This window comes from Oratosquilla oratoria, chromosome 11 (assembly GCF_046742065.1).
Source record: "Oratosquilla oratoria isolate Oo_2021 chromosome 11, ASM4674206v1, whole genome shotgun sequence".
Lineage (NCBI taxonomy): Eukaryota > Metazoa > Arthropoda > Malacostraca > Stomatopoda > Squillidae > Oratosquilla > Oratosquilla oratoria.
The window spans coordinates 24171843-24190760 of NC_134787.1; the positions used below are offsets into that span (position 1 = coordinate 24171843).

The 18918-nt window shown below is 42.9% G+C and overlaps 1 long non-coding RNA gene across 1 annotated transcript in view; it reads left to right on the forward strand.

Annotated features, from left to right (window-relative positions):
• The window catches only part of LOC143029465 (uncharacterized), a 56362-nt gene extending 37650 nt beyond the window's left edge, over window positions 1–18712 (forward strand). Inside the window, exons 2-3 of the long non-coding RNA XR_012966837.1 lie at window positions 4823–5202; window positions 17186–18712. This is a non-coding gene — a long non-coding RNA (uncharacterized LOC143029465). The remainder of the gene's footprint in view (window positions 1–4822; window positions 5203–17185) is intronic.
• Window positions 18713–18918: the final 206 nt, after the last annotated feature.

Here is an 18918-nt window from a genome sequence, read left to right on the forward strand (position 1 = left end):
GTGCAGGAAGTTTATTCCATTCATTAACTACACGGTTGGCAAAGTTGTTTCTGCCTACTTCTAAATTGAATCTATTTCCGGACAGTTTGAGACCATTGTTTCTTGTCTGATTCTCATTCAATGTGAAAATTTTGTCACTTTTGATGTTGTCAATTCCCTTTAGAATTTTCAAGACCTGTATCAAGTCACCTCTGAGTCTACGCTTTTTTAGGGAAAACAGATTCATATGTTGTAGTCGATTTTCGTATGATTTATTTTTGATATTTGGAATCAGTTTTGTGGCTCGCCGTTGTACTTTTTCTAGTCTGGCAATGTCTTTAATGAGATTCGGTGACTATACGGAAACGGCATATTCCAAATGTGAACGAACTAACGATTTATATAGCTTGTTAATGAGTGATGGACTTTTGAAATCAAAAGATCGCGCAATCAGTCCTAGAATCTTATTTGCATTCTCAGAGGCTGAAATACACTGCTTGGATGATTTGAGGTCGTTACTGATAATTACGCCGAGATCTTTTTCACTATCCACTTTTGTTAACGAATTTCCAAATAACTTGTAATCGTACTTACTGTTATTTTTACCTATGTGCATTACCTTGCATTTACTTGTGTTAAATTTCATTAGCCACTTTTCAGACCATTGCTGTAATTTATCTAAATCTTCTTGAATATCTAATTGGTTTGAGTGATCATTTGCCACTCCACACAGTTTTGTATCATCAGCAAATTTGGAAACAGTAGATTTTAGTCCATGGTCTATATCATTTATATATACTTTGAATAGAAGTGGCCCAAGAACGGAACCCTGAGGAACTGCACTTGTAACATTTTTCCATCTAGAATTTTTTCCATTTAAAACAACTCTCTGTTTTCGACCATTCAACCAATTACTAGTCCAACTTAATAGGCTACCACTTATTCCTTGTAAAGCTAATTTAGTAAGTAGTCTTTCGTGTGGGACGGTATCAAAAGCTTTTGCAAAGTCTAGATATATTAAATCTATATTGTTTCTTTTGTCATAATTCGAGATAACTGTGTTGTAGAATTCGAGTAAGTTAGTCACGCAAGAACGTTTCCGTCTGAAACCATGCTGGCTATCATTTATCAAACGGTTACTTTCTAAATGATGTTCGATAGCATCTCTGATGATAGTTTCCATTATTTTTCCTACGATTGAAGTCAAACTTATAGGCCTATAGTTATTTGGCTTCTTTTTGTCACCTTTTTTGAATATGGGAGTAACGTTAGCTAGCTTCCATTCTCTTGGGACATCTCCGGATATGATGGATTTCTTGAAAATAATTTCTAATGGAACAACAATCTCATTTTTCATTTCCTTTAAGATTCTTGGATGCATACACACATACATACATAAGCAATAAGGGCCGTGCATAGGTTCATGCATGTTCAGTATGTAAAGTAATAATATTTAGCATTCCATCCATGCATACAAAGTTGGCCCCTAAACGGTGTTCGGTTATACAGTCATGCACAACGATGGTAACAAAGGGTTCACATCAAGATCGTCATGCAGTGCAGCATTATGTGTTGCATGGTGATCTTGTTTGTGTCTATTTGCATGTTTATGCGTGCAGGCGTGTACTGTATGTGTGTGTGTGTAGGCGTGTACTGTGTGTGTGTATGTGTTTGTGTGTGTGTATGTGTGTGTGTGTGTGTGTGTGTGTGTAGGCGTGTACTGTGTGTGTGTATGTGTTTGTGTATGTGTGTGAGATTTCTTGTGGCCTTGGATCACGTGCTGGACACGTGCTGGCAGCTATTATTCTTGTGTATTAGAACTAAGAACTTGCAAATTATATTCTAATCAATGTGTAATGCTGTAACCTTACATAAACCCTACACGTACATCCCCTTTGCTCTAGGGTGACAGTAACGGCTCGGGTGACACTTTTTATTTTCGAAACATCGGTAAGAACTTTCTGAATTGTTTCTGTCGGGAGAATATAAAATAATCATATTGTCAATACTTTTGGTATTGACAATGTGCATCCTTTCAATATTAACCAAAGAAATTAGTGTCTTTACTCTTATTCTTTCATGATTGTTATCAGTAAAGATATTTGAAAAGTTTTCAATAAGTATTTAACAAGAGAAAAGATCCTCTTAGATCTTCCCTTCAGCCATGTCGCGCTTCCAAGGCTCCTTCCTAGGGCTTCAGGCGTGATTTACCCACGACGCTAGCACCGAAGGACAAGTCGTCATGCACCTTGATCGTCATATTAATCGTTGACATGCGTGAGGGAGATAAGAGACTTTATGACGAGGAAATTAAAAAAGAGCGACTTTTGAATCGATCAGCTTCCTTATAGTCATCGTCGTTATCATAATTGTTATCGTTTATTAGTGCAACTGTAGTTGTATTTACTTATTAATTAATTAATTTATTTATTTATTCATTTATTCTTTTTTGTAATGGTTTGTCGACGACGAATCCTGGAAATAAAGAAACGGAGTAGGAAGTTGCCCGTCGAAGTATTTCTGTTCGTGACGAAGTTGTCATCATTTCGTTCCAGGGACGGAAGAGAGGGGACGCTATCCTCTCCCCCCTCCCCTCAGGGCCTCTGCGGTGTCATAACGGTCAAGGGGGTTCCCGTTGTGCAAACAGAGTGATTTCTTTATCTGTCTGATGTGGGCTTTTTTTTCTTTCTTTCTTTTTTCTTTCGCTTCGGGCCGGGCGCTGTGTAAACAGTCTCGTAATAGAGGCCTTACATTGTGCGGTAGGTCGCGAGGTGTGTAAGTGTGTGTGTGTGTGTGTGTATGTGTATGTCTGTGTATGTATGTGTGTGCGCGCGCGGGCGCCTGTGTGTGTGCTTGTGTGTGTGTATGTGTGCCTGTGTATGCTTGTATGTGAGTGTGTGCGCGCACGCCTGTGTGGGTGTGTGTGTGTGTGTGTGGGTGGGTGTGGGTGTGAACAGCTGCAGTTCTTGTTAAAGAAAAAAAGAAAAAGAAAAACGGAGCGGTTTTCAGATCCAGACAGGTTGATTTCTAAAGTATTGGCTCAAAGGGGGAGTTGCCCTCCACCACATGACGATAATAATAGTAATTATTATTATTATTAATAATAATATTAATAATAATAATAATAATAACAATAATGATGATAATATTAACAATAATAATAATATTAACAATAATAATGATAATATTAACAATAATAATAATAATATTAACAATAATAATAATGATAATATTAACAATAATAATAACAATATTAATATTAACAGTAATAATGATAATAATGATAATATTGACAATAATAATGATATTTACAATAATAATAATGATAATAATAATAATAATAATAATAATAATAATGATAATAATGATGATCAAATTAAAATACCAGAGGACCTCCCTACGTAATGCGACAGACTCCCTCTCCCTAACAATGCCAGTCCAGACTTCGGCTGAGATTTAGGGACTCGGGGGAGGGGGAGGAGGGGGAGGGGGGTTGAAAAAGGACGCTGTTGGGATATCTCACCAGAGAAATACCGTCAACAACTTTTCGTCGAAGTAAACTTGAGACGATGACGTAGTTTCATCTCTATCCGTCGCCAAGTTGGAAGCGCTGGTGAAGTAGAGTCATTAACAACGTTAGTTATTTATCTGTCACCCTGCGAGATCGTTTGCATGTCGAAGTCCAGTCGTTGTGTGCTGATGGGGAGGCGAAGATGGTTCAGTGCACACAAAAACGCATTTACACGTACACACACACACACGTTCACACACACACACACACACACACACACACACACACACACACACACACACACACACACACACACACACACACACACACACACACACACAGATCTGAAAAAGAACATCTTTCCTCACAGAGTAATAGACAGTTGGAACAAGTTAGATGAGAAAGTGGTGTGTGCAAAAACAATACATGAATTTAAAAATAGTTGAGATAAAATGAGATATGAAGACGGGACACCACGAGCATAGCTCCCCTTCCCGTAAAATACAACTAGGTAAATACAACTAGGTAAATACACACACACGTATACACACACGCGTGCACAAGTATCTATGTTCGCATGTTTATTGATATATGTATATGTTTGTATCTCCCTGACTACTGGTTTCTCCCCTCGACGGGGTCAGTCTGACCAATTCGGCTGTGGTGAAGTCATCATCAAGGCTCCTTCAGGATACACAGATGGTCGAACCCTCCCCCCTGCCCCCCACCCCTACCCACCCCCTTCCCTCCACCCTCCTCCACCTACCCACGGGGATGCTCAGCTGGTGTGGAATTCGACCCGTTGGATCATCCCCATGTGCAATCCACCAGATCCTGTTTGGCTCCAGGGTCATCGTATCTCATGAATGGAATCGTCTGTCGCCAGACAAAAGAAAGATGTAATGTCATTTACGAGTTAGGGAATGATGTGAGAGGAACATTTGTTCAGCAGTGGACTCGAAATGGATGGTTGATTGGTTGACTGATTTCGCGATGGAAGGTGGGGTGTATAGCCAGCTGTATTCAACCCCTTGGCTTCCCCTGAGGGGGGAACCAGGGGTGAATTAAATCACCTGGCGACAGTCGAAAGAAATGTATAAATATTCAGTAGGAATGAAAGGGTTTAGTTATAAGTTTTTTCGGTTGTATAGAGCCATTGTCATTTCCTCTCTCTCTCTCTCTCTCTCTCTCTCTCTCTCTCTCTCTCTCTCTCTCTCTCTCTCTCTCTCTCTCTCTCTCTCTCTTCCTCTTCCTCTCTCCTTTTCTTTGTTGAAGATATTTCTTATTGGCCTCGTTGACCCTCCAGTAAAGAGGAACCTTCTCGCCCTTCAGATGCGGCCTTCGAGGGGGACCACGCAGGCCGCCTTGTCCTCCTCCTCCTCCTCCTCCGTCTGCACGATGCCAAAGGACTTCGCCGCGAAGTCCGAGCCCACTTCGCTCTGATGCAGGCCTCGCCCCACATCCGCTCCTGAAGAAGGCGAAGCTCAAGAGAGTAATCAAACGAATCAGGATCAAAACAGACGCAACCAGGGACTCATAGAACGAGAGAGAGGGAAGAGAGAAGAGGGAGAAGAGAGAGAGAGAAGAGAAGAGAGTGATGGAGTTTCTTATCTTGTAGTGCTTCTCGTCCATCGTCATCGTGCGGCCAGCGGGTTGATTGCTGTCTACTCCCTTTCAACTCAGTTGCTCCCGCCTTCAGTGGCGGTCGGAAGGTAAGAGCGAGCTCTCTAGTACCGACTCTCTTTCTGTGCTCTTTTCGCGGGCCATTATATGAGTCCACGTGAAAACGACGATAAGTGTTTGTGAATTAAGAAGTCGTGTTTCAGTGTAATATTGTGAAAGAAGTTGAACACCACTTGGGTAAAGGTGTTTATGATACAATTATTTATGATACAATAGTTTATTATACAATAGTGTTGGGTTTACAACTTCGGGAGCGAGAATATGCAGATGGTATGCTGACCCGGTAACTGGGTAAGTTGATTTTGGACAAAAGGCCCAACTTCCTGTGAGACAGTTGATCTCCATCCATCCCTTATTGTATGAATTTATCTTGATACTACAACATTAGCGAGAATAAAATTTATTACACATGTGTCTGTCTGTGTGTGTCCGTGTGTGCGTGCACGTATATATATATATATATATATATATATATATATATATATATATATACATATATATGTATATATATATACATATATATGTATATACATATATATATGTATATACGTGTGTGTGTGTCTGCATATATATATATATATATATATATATATATATATGTGTATATATATATATATATATATTATATATATATATATGTGTGTGTGTGTGTGTGTGTGTGTGTGTGTGTTTGGGTGTATCTATATATATATGTATGTATATATAGATATCTATATATATATATATATATATATATACACATATGTATGTATGCATATATATACAATATATATATATATTAGTAAAACACACACAAGCACACACACACACACACACACACACACACACACACACACACACACACACACACACACACACACACACACACACACACACACACACACACACACACACACACCGTGGACTAGAATGCAGTTCCCAGTTCCTACTGTCGACTGTCTTTTACCCTAGCTCTCCAAATACACAGAGCAAAGGGTATGGAGTGTTCCGGCCTCGGCTAAGCGCCTCTAGGCGTAAGGCCTTCAACATGTCGTCATGTTTTTTTGTCGAGGTTGTTGGACGACTTGGTAGGTCGTCTCTGGTCGTCTGGTCGTGGTCGTGGTCGTGGTCGTGGTTGGCAAAGCGATCTCATCGAGGTGTCCCGTTTGCCCACTCATCTTTCACAAACCTCCTCCTCTTCCTTCTCCTCTTCCTCCTCCTCTTCTTCCTCCTTCTCCTCCTTCTCCTCCTTCTCCTCCTCTTTCTTCTCCTCTTCCTTCTGCTCATTCTCCTCCTCCTCTTTTTCCTCCTCGTCCTCTTCATTCTCCTCCTCTTCTTCCTCCTCCTCATTCTCCTCCTCCTCTTCCTCCTCCTTTTCCTCCTCCTCTTCCTCCTGCTCCTTCACCTCCTATTGATCCTCATTTTCCTCCTCTTTCTCCTCCTGTTCTTCCTCCTTTCCCTCCTTTTCTTTCTTCTCTTCCTCCTCCTCTTTATCATCCTCTTCCTCCTCCTTCTCTTCCTCATCCTTTTCCTCTTCCTCCTCCTCTTTCTCCTCTTCCTCCTCTTTTTCCTCCTACTTTTCCTCTGCCTCCTCTTCCTCGTCCTCCACTTCATCCATCTCCTCCTCTTTTTCCTCCTTTTACTCCTTTTCCTCCTCCTCCTACTCCTCCTCTTTCTCCTCCTTTTCCTCTTCCTCTTCATCTTCCTTTATCTCCTCCTCTTTCTCCTCCTCTTCCTCCTGCTCTTTATCTTCTTTTTTCTCTTCCTCTTGCTCCTCCTCTTCCTCCTCTTCCTCCTCCTTTTCTCCCCCTCCTACTCCTCCTCCTTTTCCTCCCCCTCCTCCTCCTACTCCTTCTTCTACTCTTGCTCCTCCCTTGCCTCCTCCTCCTCCTCCTACTCCGAGTTCATCAACGTTACCACCTGTCTACCACCTGTCTCTCCAGTCCTTTCTCCCTCTTTCGCTTTTGTTCTCCATCGTTATCTCCCTCACCACCACCATGTGGGTCGCCTCCTCCTTCTCCTCCTCCTCCTCCTCCTCCTCCCTTCTGGTTCTCCCCTCCTCCTCCTTCTTCTTCGCCTTCGTCTGCGTGGCACTGTTGGCTCCTCTTCTTCGACCTCGTCTACGTCGGTGTAATAACTCGTTCTTCTTCTTCCTTCGTCCTCCTCCTCCCCTCTTCGTCTTCGTCTGCGGGTCCTCCTCCTCCTCCTCTTCCTCCTCCTCCTCCACCTCTTCCTCCTCTTCCTCCTCCTCCTCCTCCTCCTCCTCCTCCTCCTCTTCGTCGTCGTTTTCGTCTCTCTCATCCCCTTTAGGCGCACCAGGAAGTGTTCCCCCCCCGTTTTCTTTCTCCCAGTTGTGCTAACCTGTTCCATACTCCATTTTCTTTCTTTTATTATACTTCTTTTTTTTTTATCCTTGTTTCAGAACAGAAAACGGTCTCAACCAGCGGTATTCGGGTGGTATGTTCTCAGCGTTGGTCTCCCAGGAGTGGAGACACACGAGAATTTGTTTTTCTAGTGACTTATATCGCGATGTGAATTCTTAGACTGCAGGTCATGGTTCGAACCCCCACCCCATCTCTTTCTCTCTCTCTCTCTCTCTCTCTCTCTCTCTCTCTCTCTCTCTCTCTCTCTCTCTCTCTCTTTCTCTCTCTCTCTTCTTTTCTTTTTCTTTTTCTCTTAGGCTTCAAATTCGCCATCTGCCTCTCCCCACTTCTCCTTCTCCTCCTATTTCCCCTCTTCCTTCGCCTCCTCCTCCTTTTCCTCGTCCTCCTTTTCCTCCTCTTCCTATTCCTCCTTCTCTGCCTCCTCCTCCCTCTCCTTCTCTTCCTCCTCTTCCTCCTCCTCCTCCTCTTCCTCCTTTTCCTCCTCCTTTTCCTCTTCCTCCCCCTTCTCCTCTTCCTCCTCCTTCTCCTCCTCTTCTTTTCCTCCTCCTCTTCCTCCGCCTCCTCCTTTTACCTCTGCTGCTCCTCCCCCTCCTCCTCCTCCGGCTCCATCATCTCCAGTACCGGCGTCCACATCCAATTCATTCTCAGCTTTAAGGCCCAGCTCCATCTTCCTCTTCCTTCCTCCTCCCTCCTCTTCCTCCTCCTCCTCCTCCTTCCTCTCGTCCTCTTCCTCCTTCTACTTTTTTCTTCTCCTCCTCCTCTTTCTGCTCCTCTTTCTCCTTCTTTCTCCTCCTTTTTTCTCGTTCTCCTCCCTCTCCCCTTCCTCCTTTTTCTCATCGTCTTCCTTCTCTTCCTCCTCTTCCTCCTCTTCCTTTTTCTCATCCTCTTCCTTCTCCTCTTCCTCCTCTTCCTCCTCCTTCTCCTACTTTTCTCATCGGTTTCCTTTTCCTCTTCCTTCTCTTCCTCTTCCTCCTTTCTCTCATCGTCTTCCTTCTCCTCTTTCTCCTCTTCCACCTCCTTTTTCTCATCGTCTTCCTTCTCCTCTTCCTCCTCTTCCTTTTTCTCATCCTCTTCCTTCTCTTCCTCTCCATCTTCCTCCTCCACTTTCCTCTTCTGTATCTCTTCCTTCTTCTTCCTCTTCCTCTTTCTCTTCCACCTTTCTCCTCCTCATCTTTTTCTTTCTCTTCTTCCTTTTCTCCCATTTCTCTTCCATTTTCTTCTCTTCTTCCTTCTCCCCCTTCTCCTTTTGTTCATCTTATTTCTCCTCCTCCTCTTCTTCCCCTCTCTTCTTGTCACCCCTCCCATACATTCCCCTCCCCTCCCCTCCTTTCACTCATAGTCCTCCTCCTCTTCCTCCTCCCTTTCTTCATTAACTTTCCTCCTCCTCCTCCTCCTCCTCCTCCTCTATCCTGGTACTCCCCTCCTCGACCTCCTCTATATGTTGATCCTCCTCCATCTTCTCAGGTTCGCCCGTCTCCTCCTCCTCCTCCTCTTCCTCCTCCTCCATTCCTGTATCTCTTTACGTCGCATGCATTTTCTTCCAACACGTACTCCATCCTCCCCCTCCTTCCTCCTCCTCCTCCTCCTCCTCCTCCTCCTCCTCCTCCTCCTCCTCCTCCTCCTCTTTTCTCCTTTTTTTTTTTTTCTTCCTTTTCCCGGAATCCTCGGCGCTGCTTTTTCCTCTCCTCCGTCTCTTCATCTGGTTCGCCCTCCTTCCCTCCTTCCCTCCTTCCCTCCACCCTTGCTCTCCTTCTCGCCTTCCCCCTTTTTTAATACCTCCACGCCGTAACCAAGACTCCCGTCTCTTCCTCCTCCTCTTCCTCCTCCTCCTCCTCCTCCTCCTCTTCCTTCACCTCTTTATAAACCTCATCTTCCATCTCCTCCTCCTTCTCCTCTTCCTTCTCTACGTCTTTATCCTTCTCCTCTTCCTTCTCTACGTCTTTATCCTTCTTCTCCTCTTCCTCTTCCTCCTCCTCCTCCTCTTCTTCCTTCTCCTCTTCCTCCACCTCTTTCTAAACCTCCATCCTCCATCTCCTACTCTTACTTCTCCTCTTCCTTCTCTACGTCTTTATCCTTCTCCTCCTCTTCCTCCTCTTCCTCCTCCTCCTCCTCTTCCTCCTCCTCCTCCTCCTCCTCCACCTCCTTTTCCTCCACCTCTTTCTTAACCTCATATTCCATCTCCTCCTCTTCCTCCTTCTCTTCCTTCCCCACGTCTTTTTCCTTCTCCTCCTCCTACTCCTCCTCCTCCTCCTCCTCCTCCTCCTCCTACTTTTCCGTCTTCATTTTCCTACTGTCTTCTTCTTCTTCGTCCTTCTTTTCCTCCTCCCATTTCTTCTCCTCATTCACCTCCACCTCCTCCTCCTCCTCCTTTTCCTCCTTCTTCTACTTCTCCCTCCTCATTCTTCTACTGTCATTCTTCCTCCTCCTTTGTTACTTCTCTTCCTCCCCTTCTTCTCCTCCTTTTCCTTTCCTCCTCTGCCTTTTCCCAATTCTCCTACTTCTCCTCCACCTCCTCTCCTCTTCCTCCCTCCTGTCCCCCTCCTCCTCCTCCTCCTTCTCTTCTTCCTCCATCCCCTCCTCCTCTTCTTCCTCCACCACTCCACCCGGTCCTTTATCAACTGGTCTTGCCTTCTTCCACTTCTCGCCCTCCAGCAAACCATGACGTTTATTTGCTCTGCTTATTGCCCTCCACATCCACCTAGCACTCCACCTCCACTTCTAACTCCACCTCGCACTCAACCCCCGAACTCCACCTCCACTTGTAACTCCACCTCGCACTCCATTCCAACTCTATCTCAAATTCCACCTCCAACTCCACTTCCAATTTTACCTCCAACTCCACCTCGCACTCCACCTCGCACTCCTCCTCCAGTCTCTTCCATCTGCCCCCACCACCTCCGCCTTCGACCTCTCCACCACAACGACGGCATTTGTTGACTTTATTTTGGCTAACGCTGGGCGATTAAGGGATGTCAAAGCTTTCTCTCTCTCTGTCTGTCTCTCTCTCTCTCTCTCTCTCTCTCTCTCTCTCTCTCTCTCTCTCTCTCTCTCTCTCTCTCTCTCTCTCTCTCTCTCTCTCCTTTCCCTCTCTCCCCTCCAGCTCTCCCACTCCTTGCTCGCCCTCGAGGTTAACCTTTTTCGCCAGGAACCCCGTCCAGGCTGAATAAAATCTTCGGGGTTAGGCCCATAAGATTTAATCTAGATTACCATTCATGAACAGGTTGAACTACCTAAAGAGGGTTAACCTCGCTTTATTTTACCTTCAATTAAGTAATGTGGAGCTGTGCCTTCCTGCAGTGTGTTGTTTTGGCAAATCCCGACTTCCTTATAAGGGAGAAAGCAGATTTCCTTTATGTGGTTGTCAATTGCTGGGTTTTCATTATTTTTCTAATCCAAAAGGGATGGCGGGGATAAAACTAATATTACAAACAAAATACCAGGTCGTTTATTGTCATGTTGCAAACATGTTTTAAACATACTGAATGCATGTTTTCGACATTTGTATATTAATGTATGGAAACGTGACGACGTCATGTCGCTTCTGATGGCTTCCTCGACGACTTGGCCACGCCTCCTTCGAAAGTAAACAAACTTCTCTCGTTTCTCTATCTCTCTCTCTCTCTCTCTCTCTCTCTCTCTCTCTCTCTCTCTCTTAGTCTTTTTTAGGGGGCTTTTGGTTTTTCAAGTTCCTGCTATTGGTTGTTTTAAAAGAAATTTAGATAGTTTTACGGATGGGGATGTGTTAATGAACATAGAACTGCTTAGTGTAGGCCTTGTGGTCTTTCGCAGTCTCCTCCATTCTTACGTTCTTACAGGGACACTGAACTCTTCTCCATATCCCTGACATATTTTATAGATTTTATTATGGTGACGCCAGACTATTCCATTCACATAAGGGTCGGTCATTTAGGCCTAACGTACTGGTAACAAGTGGCTCACGTGAACAAAACATTATTTTTCATGTCAATGTTCCACACAAATATCTAACTTGTCCCCTGCAAATGCTGGTGTCCTTTTCTCAAGAGGTTTCTTGTGTTCCAGACCGTACATCCCTTAGTAAATGGAGAATGTAGAGTCAATATTTTGGTAAATTATGAAGATTATGTCAAAAAGTAAATGGATGATTAAATGAGGAGACCAACATCGTAGCTTCGGTTCACAATGTTGGCAGTAATTTTCCAATATTGTTTACACACTGACACCATCCTGACATCATATACTGACCGGCTGAGAGGAAGGAAATATCAAAAGTCCATCACTCATTAACAAGTTATATAAATCGTTAGTTCGTCCACATTTGGAATATGCTGTTTCCGTATGGTCACCGAATCTCATTAAAGACATTGACAGATTAGAAAAAGTACAACGGCGAGCCACAAAACTGATGCCAAATATAAAAAAAAAAATCATACGAAAATCGACTAAAACATATGAATCTGTTTTCCCTAAAAAAGCGTAGATTCAGAGGTGACTTGATACAGTTCATTAAAATTCTAAAGGGAACTGACAACATCAAAAGTCACAAAATTTTCACATTGAATAAGAATCAGACAAGAAACAATGGTCTCAAACTGTCCGGAAATAGATTCAATTTCAATGTTTGTTAAATTCAACTATACCTTTGCATTTATTTATGTATTTTATTTATTATTTAAATGATTATAGTTTTTATTTATTCATTTATTTATTTATTATCATTATGATTTTTTTTCGCATCCGACCCAGATATGGACCAAAAGTTCTCCTGTTGGCATGCTCCGCCTTTGTAATCCTTTGTAATCCTTTATAACAGATAATTCATTCTACCTTACCTCCTCTTCTTTTCCTTAATTCCCTATATCTTCTTTCTCTCTTCTTTCCCTTTATCTCTTCCTCTTTCTACCCTTGACCTGCCTTTTCCCATCTCCTTTCCCATTTTCTTACCTTCCCTTCTCCCTCCCCTTCCCCTCTTTTCCATTCCTTCATCCCTCTTCCCTCTCCCTTTCTCCCCATCCACCTTTCTTTCTCCCTTCCCCTTCCCCTTCCATCCCTTCATCTTTCATCCCTCTTCCCTCTCCCTTTCTCCCCATCCACCTTTCTTTCCCCCTTTCCCCATCCCCTCCCCTCCCTTTCCTCCCCCCCCCTCCCCGTCCTCCTCCTCCCCCTCCTCCACACTCGCAGAAACTGACTCTTGTCGGCCGTTGACAGCGCGCAGTTCACTGACCTCCACTCGACCACGGCGAGCCTCCGAGTCGGTTGATCCAGCATCAGTCATTGATCGATACTTGCTAAATTAAGACGACACTATCGCCGTCTCGTTTGGTTCTTGGGTAGGTTAGGTTAGGACAGGTGTAGCCACATGTTGGCGGGGATGGACGAAATACCGCCATGTCGGTGGCAATGTTTGTCGAATATGGCGGATTGGTTCCATGGCGACCGTGGTATCGTCGTCCTAAGAGGAAATTATTTTTGTTTTTTTATTTAATAGATCGAATTTATTGCAAAGAAGGCCGTCCCCTCTCCCCTTCCCCTTCAGCATTCTTTCTCTTTCTCTCTCTCTCTCTCTCTCTTTCTCTCTCTGTTTCTCTCTCTCTCTCTCTCTCTCTCTCTCTCTCTCTCTCTCTCTCTCTCTCTCCTCTGAAGGGGGGGTCATGGAGTATAAGGAAATCAGGTCAATCGAGGTCATCCTACGGAGATCCTCCTCCCTAGTTATATTGTGGTCGTCTGTGTGTGTGTGTGTGTGTGTGTGTGTGTAAGATAACCTGGCAGAGTAGACAGGCTGTTAGTTATCATCCAGGGTATGGAAAAGGGGGTGTAGGGTGTTGGTTGGAGGGGGAGGGGAAAGGGAGGGGGTTGGGGTAACGGGGGAGGGCATCTTGGAGACTTTCTTCATCCAATCACCGAAAAAAGATAATTTTAAGAGATTGCATGTGCGTCTCTCTCTCTCTCTCTCTCTCTCTCTCTCTCTCTCTCTCTCTGTGTGTGTGTGTGTGTGGTGTGTGTGTGTGTGTGTGTGTGTGTGTGTGTGTGTGTGTGTGTGTGTGTGTACGATATCTTCCAAACGCCTGTATGTAATCTGATGAAACTTTCAGGTTGTGTTCCACTCCCTATATTCTTGATTTCTATTAATTTTGGGAGTCGTAGTCACAAGGGCAACGGTGTAAATAACGTAGTGTCAGCGTTACCCTCCCCCATTCTCACACGTACATCAGTTATGTTATTTGTCCATAATATTTCAAATTGAAGGACATATATAATATTCAGGGAAATATTGTGAGTTCACTGTCTACATCTGCCAAATTAATTTTTTTTTCTTTAATCAGTCTTTGGGAAAAAAATTAATCTGGAGACTTTTTTTTTTTGCCAACTTCTCTTTCATCTTTTCTACTTCTTTTTCTTTTTTCTTTTTACTTTTTCTACTTCCTCTCCCTAATATTTCTTTTCTACTTTTACTTCTTCATTTTCTGTTTCTGTTTATTACTACTACTATCATTTCTTAAACATTTTTCCTCTTCTAATTTGTCTCTACTTCTTTTCTACTTCTTCATTTTCTGTTTCTGTTTCTATTACTACTAATACGATTTCTTCTAATTCTTCTTCTTCTACTACTTCTTCATTTTCATTTTTGTATATTACTTCTACTACCATTTCTTCTAATTCTTCCTTTACTTTCTCTTCTACTTCTTCATTTTCATTTTTTGTTTATTACTACTACTACCATTTCTTTTAATTCTTCCTTTACTTCTACTTCATTTTCATTTTCTGTTTATTACCACTACTATCATTTCTTTTATTTCTTCCTCTACTTCTACTTCATTTTTATTTTCTGTTTATTACTACTACTACAATTTCTTTTAATTCTTCCTCTTCTACTTCTTCATCTCGAAGTCACTTCGTGGAAAGACGCACGTAATGTCTTCTCTGACGTGAAGGGGGAAGGGGGAGGGAGAGAGGCGACCGCCTAGGATTCTAACAAAGACCTTAACAAAGGCCGTGGTATGAATAGGAGACCCATTAGATCCTCTGAAAGAGACCTTTTTTCTGGGTACTGGTTCCCACCCCCCCTCCCCTCCTACCTCCTACCTCCCCTCCTACCTCCTACCTCCGGCAGCAGTTTCCTTATTTAACTGTTTGGACCGAGTAACCACCTCTCCCCCAAATTATTATTTGTTTTTTAATTCTTTCATTTATCTCTATATTTACTTAGCTATCCATCTTTCATTCGTTCATTCATTTATTTATATATCTATTTATTTAGTTGTGTATTCATGTATCTGTTTATATTTATTTATTTGTTACTTATCACAGAGAATGAAGTTAACTATATAGACAGATACAAAACGCGTGCGACTTGACGTCATCAATGAAGCTCAGTCGTCTAACGGTTTCGGAAAAGCGGTTGTATGAATCTACCTTAAAATTTGATTCAATGATTCTCAGCTTGAGTCGTGGGAGGTATGCAGTTCCACAAAGGGGGTTTACTAGCCAAAAACTAGTTGTAGTTAGATGATAGTTAATTATTTTAACTCGTGGGGTCTCAGAGATCTGTGGGAGAGAAAAAATATCACTAAAACTAAAACGTCATGACGTCACTGAGGCAAGGCGTTTTGCCAAATAGATCTCGCATTCTTGCCATTGTTTTGCAAGCGAACAGACAGCAAAAATTAGTCTTTGTTTTACGATCTGATGATTATCAGTACACACCAGACGTCTCGAAAATAGGAAGAGAACTTTTGTTTGCTGTTCAGAGTCTAGAACAAAAGTGTTTCTGGGTTAAAACAACAAAGAACGGATTCGACTGGGCTGGGTGGGGGAAAGCTGATGCTGCATGCACTTATGCGTGACATGATTTGCAACATTTTTCCGTCATGCTATCTCTATCAGCACGGTGGCACACATTGTTGAGTATGTTCTGGTTATGCCATGAATGTAATAAAATCACCTCGCGCCAAGCAGAATATTTGAGAAAAGTTTAGTTGAAACTGTTCAAGTAAATACACGTATAACGCCAAAACATAGGGATATTGTCTGTAGTTAAATTGGATGACGAATTATATATATATATATATATATATATATATATATATATATATACATATATACATACAAAAATAATCACAATAGCGCGTGACTAAATGAAATTGCAGAAACCACAGGGGAAATAAAGTCGGAATACTAAACGTTTTCGTCTCTAACGACATCCTCGGAGTCCTCTGAGGATGTCGTAATAGACGAAAAAGTTTAGTATTCCGACTTTCCCCTGTGGTTCCTGCAATACATATATATACCTACATATATATATATATATATATATATATATATATATATATATGTGTGTGTGTGTGTGTGTATATATATATATATATATATGTATATATATATATATATATACGTATATATATATATATATATATGTATATATATATATATATATTTCAGATACCAGAACGACTACAGAAAATACTGCCCATTTGCATACCTAAGCAAGATGGTGTAAGGACTGCCATTTATTTATTTGTTTGTTATTATTTGACTGTTTATTATTTGTTTGATTTTAATTGATTATTGTTTATCTATCAGCTTATTGTTATTTACTATTTACCTGTTTGTTTAACTATACCTATGCATTTATTTTTGTTTATTATTATCATTATTATAATTTTTTTTCGTATCCAACTTAGTTATGGACCAAAAGGTCTCCTGTCGGCATGCTCCGCCTTTGTAATCCTTTGTAAATTGCAACTTTATTATTGTATTAGCCTTAACACGTGTTTTGTTTTCTAAGATGAAGAAAAGGCAATGACATGTGGGTACGATTATATCGGTGGAATTATTGCCCCCAAAGGACATGACCCGAGAGGTATTATTCCGTCAATATGGTAACTTGTAGTTATTACAAGTAATCATGGGCTCTTTGAGCACTTTATGATCACATGCTCATATGAAGTGGGTGTACACAAATAGACACTGCGAGATACAAAGACGTGACACCACGAGCATAGTTTCCCTTCCCGTAAGATACAACTAGGTAAATACACACACACACACACACACACACACACACACACACACACACACACACACACACACACACACACACACACACACACACACACACACACACACACACACACACACACACACACACACACACACACACACACACACGTACACACACACACGTACACACACACACACTTTCACTATAGAATAGTCAGGTTAGGTCAAGTCGGTAGTTGGAGGCTCCGATGTATTCCAGGGAGGTTCCGTCCCGAGGGACGAGTTTTGACGCTTTGGGAGTTTGATTAGGGATTGTGGGAAAAGGCTCGACTCATCTGTTCCGTGTTTAAGCCAGTAACATAATCAATAACATAAAAATAACATAAACAACATCAGCAATAATATGGTTAAGGGTTTGCGCGGAAAGGCTCGTCTTATATGCCCCTTGTTTGGATCAATAACATCAACAATAACATAAGAAATAACATCAATGACATATAGAATAACAACAAGAACGATCTTGATTGATCTCAAGGCCTTTGTTATTGTATTCATGTTATTGAAAGGTAATTTCAATTAGTTGATGGAATTGTGCTTAATACAACTTCCGTTATGTAAAGCATTGTGTTTTGATTTAATATTTGAGATTTGTTTCTCTCTCCCTTCACAGGTGGCGATAAGCGAAAGGAGGACATAGAACCACGCTGAAGGTGATGTCTCTTATTTCTCTTAAGAGACACTTGAGGTCATCACCACAAGCATCGAGTCGTCACCACTATCACCACCATCATCACCATCATCACCATCATCATTCCCAGGCATCTCCTTCCCGCCACTGTCGCCACATTCCCCTGAAGGTCACAAGAGAACATTGTTCTTCAACAGTGTTCTACCTCATGGGGAACAATGTTATTCGAGAATTGGTAACCGCTGAGTCGTAGCATCCTGTACATCACCAAAGGTAACGGTTACGGTAACGGTAACGAAGAGATGTTAGTGTCCACGTGGCCTCCGAGAAGAACCAAAACGTCTTAGTAGATGAAACACTAAGCGACATCATTAAAGAAAAATGACTTCATCTGTCCTCATCAAATCAAAATTAGTGTCGTAAGCTCCCGTTTTCTACACTTGTTTTTACACCTATACATATATGCATACATGTATGCATGTATACAGAGAAGCAGGTATATTTTGTCACGCTGTTTCTTTACGCGTTCGGTGTATTGGTAACAAAGGATCAACAACAACACAATACAGTTCCACATGGCGCGTCACTGGCGTGGCATGAAGCCTTTCATCGCTCTCACTGGTGTTCCTCAGTCAAAGCGCCAAGCCGTCACACACACTCAGTGATATCAGCGGCTACCGCGTGTGTCGCGAACTTACGAACTCGCGAAGTTACCAACTCGGGAAGTTCCCGAACTCGCGAAGTTCTCATCTCGCGAAGTTACGGACTCAGGTAGTTCCCAACTCGCGAAGTTCCCATCCCTCGAAGCTCCCAACTCGCGAAGTCCCGAACTCGCGAAGTTCCCAAGCCGCGAAGTTCCAAACTCGCCAAGTCCCAATCCGCGAAGTTCCGAACCCGCGAAGTTCCGAACTCGCGAAGTTCCCAACTCACGAAGTCCCGAACTCACGAAATTCCTAACTCGCTCTTCCGCTGACGACCTGAGTCTTGAGACATTCAGCATGCGGCGGCGGCCCCTTCCGAAGCCTCGACAAGAAGGAACCTTCGGATGAGGGATCTCCTGCCCATTAGCTTCCTTCGCGAAGTCTTCCAGACCCCTGGAAGGCCCAATGAGAAGAATCCGTTGTCGTCAGTAGCCTAGTCGCTCTCGAAAAGCTCTTCGCTAGGGCCTAAGGCCGACATGGCGACCCCGGGCTCTCCGGCCTCCAGCCCCTCGCCGTCGGCCACCGGGGCGCTGCCCAAGATCGAGCTGGTCCGCGTCTGCAGTTCGGAAAGGGAAAAGATCCCCATCAATCCTGTGCAGCTGAACCTCACCTATCGACATGTCAGGTAAGTGACAGAGGAACCTCCTCTCTACTGAAAGGGTTGTTGTCGAAGTTTCCGTAATGAGTTCGAGAACCACGAGGCTTCCACGAACTCAGGGCCAAGAGAGTGCCACGGGGATGGATCAGATGGCCTGGGTCAAAAGCAATGCAGTAAGAAACAGCAGAGCCCGGCAGCCGAAGCGGGTTAACCCCCACCGGTTCATTGACATGGCGACTTTTCCCTCGTTTACCTCTCACGAGTAATAAGAGAAGAAAATCTTTGGTCTTCGTTATTATTTCACGCTCTTGTCTGAGGTGGTGGTTCGTATGGTATTGTAAAATTTCATTTATCTTTTCTTCTGGCTTTAAACCTCAGGTTTAGTACCTCAGCCGTAGCTTTCTTCAATATGATTT